General features: G+C 40.2%; 1 long non-coding RNA gene across 1 annotated transcript; it reads right to left on the minus strand.

Annotated features, from left to right (window-relative positions):
• Positions 1-463: 463 nt before the first annotated feature.
• On the minus strand, positions 464-1518 carry LOC128807154 (uncharacterized). Its single transcript, XR_008437068.1, has 3 exons — positions 1444-1518; positions 1278-1347; positions 464-539 (listed from the first exon to the last, which is right to left on the minus strand). It is a non-coding gene; the product is annotated as an uncharacterized LOC128807154 (long non-coding RNA).
• Between the last annotated feature and the right edge of the window lie 3661 nt (positions 1519-5179).

Genomic DNA, 5179 nt, shown 5'->3' on the forward strand with positions numbered 1-5179 from the left:
GCCTTTACTTTGCAGTATTTGTTGTAGTTCTGCATTGAACTAATTGCTTCCAGCCCTGGGGTCTGTCATAAAAATGTAGGCAGTGCTAATGCCTTGACTGTTAATTAACATGATGGCAAAGCAATTGAGGATGGAACTAAAATGTCAAGCAGTAGAAAAAAAAAGAATATGAAAAATGCCAGATTCCTGCACAGTGAAAGGGGCAGGGGCAGGCTGGCACTGCTGCCAGTGGGGAGGGGCTCCTCCACAGAGTTCTTCCTGTCCTGGCCCACTGCAGCCATTTGGGAGCCTCTGCCAGACTGCTCTGCACAGGAGGGGTTACAAAAGTGTTTCACAGAAAATCGACATTTTCCACTTTTTTTTTTTTTTTTTTTTTTTTTTTTTTTTTTTGCTTCTGTAATGTTCCACTGGAAAACAAAATCCCTTGGTCAGTTAATCTGAAATATTCTTGATCAATTTCCTTTCCACTGCAGTGTCCCAGCAATCAGGAAAAGCTTGAAATGGAACATGAGGGAGGTAATCCCATGGTGTGCTGGTGGCTAAAGGAAGCAAAAAGAGTATGAGATCCCAAAATACTATTTATCTAATATGATGCCCACTGGGAAAGCCAAAGATTAGTGTCTGATGAAGTGAAAATGTTTTATCCTGGCCAACCTAAAATTAGGTTCAGGAATGTTTGATTCCTCAGTTATAGTTTGAGTAGAATGGAAAAAAGCATCAAAATGACGGGACAATACAAAAATATTAGGATAAATTTTTTGGTCATTTTTTCCAAAGATTAGTGTTTAATTTCTTTTTCTGAGCAGTAACTCACACATTTTAATTCAAACATCCTCACAGCAAAATATTTATATAGATATTAATTTTAGTAAGGGACTTTAAATTACAAAGCTTCTACTACAGAGCACAACTTAGGATCCTATTATATAGTTTGCCTAGCAAAGCATTTCATCACACAGAAGGGAGAAATGCCTTAATATACTGTTGTGATGAAAAGAGAGAAAAATAAGATTCAGAGGCTGAACAAGATGTCAAGACTATAGGGGAAAAAAGGGCACCTGAAAGCTGCTGAGGAAGAATCACAGACAATGCAGTTGAGATGATCTTTGATTATATGTAGTTTCCTCATTAAAGGAATTGAAAAAAACCTCTCAAAGGGAGGCTGATAGCAGTGTTACAGGCAGGGGAGGTAAAGTGGAGGATGATGACTGACTGTCTCCAGCTCACCCTGTGAGCCAAAAGCAGAGCCCAGGTTTGTCAGACACAGCTGAACATACCTTTTACAAGACTGGGTCCTTTTCTTCTGTGACATGACATGAAGCCCAGAGTGGCTTTTCTCTCTGGATCCTGACACAAGACATGAGTCAGAATAATGAAGTAGAATGAACCATCACATGGACTTCTCTAAATCAAGCTATGCATTGTGTTAATATTTCTGCAAACCTGTTTGGTGGTGCCTTGTGAAGCCTTGACCTGTGCCTAAGAGCTAAGTCACACAAGCCATGGGCTCTGTGTTCCTTGTCCTGGAGCAGCATCTGCAGTGATGTATTGTGTGCTGCTGAGTTACCTGTGGGATCACTGGGCTTTAAATTCCAAAACGTCAACACATCCCACCTCTTCCAGCCGTTGTCAAGGGAAGAGGGATTTAATGAATTTGAGAACTGGATGCAATAAATCTGATTTTAGGGACAGGAGGGACCGCTGTGATGTTAGTTAATGCAGTTTTTAATGGACACAATTTCACTCAGTATAAGCAATGCATAAAAATACTCTTGCTCTAACTGATCACCATCCAACTACTGACTTGCAGCTGAACCGAAGGGTGTCTTTGGGAGTAAGGCTGCTCAAAAATGCCATGCTAATCTATTTCCAGCCCTTAATAAACTTTCAGTTTTTTGAAACCTTAATATTCTGTCTTATTTAAACTGTGGTTTCTTCTTACCAACCTCCAGATGAAGATGACCCTATGGAATACACTTTTATTTCTATTCTCTGTAATACAGCATAAAGTGCCAGCCCAGAATTACAAAATGTGAAACACTGAAATAATTAAAAAAAATAATTATGTGTATCTGTCTACTTTCTCTTTTGGTTATATATGCAAAATTATGCTTCTAGGCTGAAACTGCTTTCCTGAAAGGTGCCAATGTTTTTCCAGTATATATATCAGCAGATCAGCTCCTGACTCACACTTTCCCTCTAGGACTCCTTAGACGGCAGCTGCAGCAGCCAGGCTGACTGCTGGGGCAGTTCCAGACATCTGCCTTGTAAGCAGGGATTTGAAGATGCTCTGCTTTGCATAACCTTTGCCTTAGGTTCAAAATTACTTTTTCTTTATTTAAGCTAGCCACGGCTCCTTCTGGGGCACTGCTCACACTTAAACCTTCCACTTAGGAATATGTTTGGTTTTATTTTGGTGAGCATAGAGTTTGGCAAAAGTTGCTCATTAACAACTAACTTTCCCATACACTTATGTTTTATTTTTTTTTCCTATTTCTCAATGCTATTGGATTTCCCATGATGTGTGTTTTCATGGGAAAATGTGATGTTCTATATCCCTAATGTATCTGACCTCATTAGGTACTTTTGTACTTCATTTTCCAAGAATGTCTTTTGTCCTTTGTTCAGAAGAGATATCCATTTTTGTATCACCATTTGTAGGCTGTTCTTGATCCCAGAGCATAGAAGAATTCTCCTGCTATTAAAAAAACCTCACAAAAGTAACACCTCTTATACTTCCATGCTGATATCTTTCTGTTAAATCAGCTTGCGGTGTGCCCAATGTACAAAGCAAGCTGAATTCTCTGCCTTAGAATCAGACTGTCATTTATTGTTTTTATATGTGTTAGCTATGATTACCTTGCCCTTATTTCCAGTATCTGTTTTGAAACACAATATTAGTTCATTTATTTCCCGTGTCACAAATCAATCTCATGGTGAACATTGCTTTGCAAATTTATTGACATAATGCTTCTCTTGAGAGCTTTGTCCTGCTGTTTTCTTCGTGTTATTTTTTTAATGTTAGAAGTGTCACCCTTTCATAAAGTAAACTGCTTTGGTTGCAAATAGAAGAATTTGTCCCTTGTGCTGAATAAATTTGGATCTTATTCTGACTGCTGTTATCTTGTTTACGACTTCTGGACCAAGCTGTGTGCTCACCCTTTGTCTTTGTTTCTCAGATGCACATCAGCACTGCTGCTGTCTGCTGTCCTTTGTGTTTGGGAATCACAGCATAGCTTTCCTTCTGCAATGACTCAAGACAAGTACCTTTCTGATAGTACCCTGCTGATTTGTACTTCCCACAGTTCTCTTAATTCTAATTAGTCCATATGGTAACATGGCTCAAACTTTGTGCACCCCTTAGTATGAAGCTCAGCCAGAGTATTTTGCTTGCTTTGGCTTCCCAGGAGAAGGTGTACTGGGGAAACTATGGGAATGCAGGGACACAAATGGGTTTGTTAAAAATTAACATGAAGAACCTCACTGCCTCTTCAGATGCTTAAATAATGTTTGAAATCTGTCCTCTGATATTAGTTCTTCTCATTGGATGATTTTGAGACTGTAATTATTGCACACACAAGGATTTTGATCTGCCAAGTTTCTCTCCTGTCCCTCTCAGAAGCTTTGAAAGCTCACATTCATCTCATCTGCTCTGCCTGTGACATTGGAGCAGTTCAGAGTGCCTCATTGCTCCCTTTTTATCTGAAGGCCAATCTGACTCCAGAGTACAGAGAAGTGACTCACAACGAGCTCGTTGGACACTGAACTTCATTCCTTCCCTCAAGCACTATCCGTGTTGCTCTGCTCAATTTTGAGCACTTAGTCTCAAGAAAATCTCATCCTTCAAGGCCACAAGGGACCTTCTTTACCATGCTCTTCACACACAGCCATGGGGTTTAATAAGGAGTTCCTGCACCTGCTCTGTGTCCTTCATTGCACTAAAAATATCTACACAGATACTCACCTTTGATTTAATGCTCTCTGCTGCCAGGGATATTCCTGTATTTCTAGGTCCATGCTTCCAATGGCTAATTATTTTCACCTGAAGATTTGCACAAGTGTCTTGCTTAAGGACATGGCAATGCTTTAAGAGGAAAGTTTTGGGGCTGAGGCCAAGAACAAGGTACTGAGAGGGGTGACTGATCACATTGCTCTAGGGGGGTCACAGGTCCTTGACCCTTTTACTCTGATAATTGTTTTTGAGCTGGGGAAAATTCCTCTAATGTCCCACTGTTGGAAGGTCTTCTCTGGGAGCATGTGATTGTGCCATCCCCTCAGAGAGTACTTTGTCTCCTCCAGGGATTTGACCAAAGCCAATCTGCCCCTCTATGCAGATTACAACTATAGGCATGAGGTTTTTTCTCCCATCACTTTCAGCAGTTGCTGTAATAGATTTTGCTCAAGGGAAATATAAAGGAGCCAAGGGAAAGAAGACTCCAAGTCTACGCAGGCAAAAAGCATGATCTTCCTTAACTTTACAGCACAAAATTTTTAAAACTGAACTTCTTTAAGCTCTCATAAATATAGTTTGGGGGGTTGGTGATTTTTTTTAGGTTTGGGTTTTGGTTTGTTTTGGTTTTTTTGGTGGTGTTTTTTGGTTTGGGTTTTGGTTTGTTTTGGTTTTTTGGTGGTTTTTTTGGTTTGGTTTGGTTTTTGCTTTTTGTTTGTTTGGGGTTGGGGTTTTTGTTTGTTTTTGGTTTTGTGGTTTTGATTTTTTTTTGTTTGTTTGTTTGTTTGGGTTTTTGTGTTATCCTCAGAAATATATTTATGTTTTTCCAGTAGCTTTTAAAAATGCTGAACCTGAGATTTCGCTAAACATAAGTGATGGCAATCTACCAAGTGAATTTGGGCTGTCAGAAGGTGTAATGAGCTCTGTACGGCTCCCCTGTGGCTCACCAAACTGGGGCTAACTACACATTTTCCCAGGAACACATATTGTACATATTTTTCCACTTCCCAAGTTTTTGATATAGATATTGAATGGCACTAGCCTAGGCAGTATTCACTTGGGAGGCCGTGAACTGTGTGCGCTCCAAGCTGCAGAGAGGAGCTGCTGGCTTTTGAGGGTCTGTACGGTCAGGGTTATGTTTCAATTCAATTACCGAGTGAGAATTAGTGACAGAGCAGGTGCTGAATCTGCATGGGCACATCTCTCTCTGTGCTGGGGATGTCGCTGTGC

This window comes from Vidua macroura, chromosome 5 (assembly GCF_024509145.1).
Source record: "Vidua macroura isolate BioBank_ID:100142 chromosome 5, ASM2450914v1, whole genome shotgun sequence".
Lineage (NCBI taxonomy): Eukaryota > Metazoa > Chordata > Aves > Passeriformes > Viduidae > Vidua > Vidua macroura.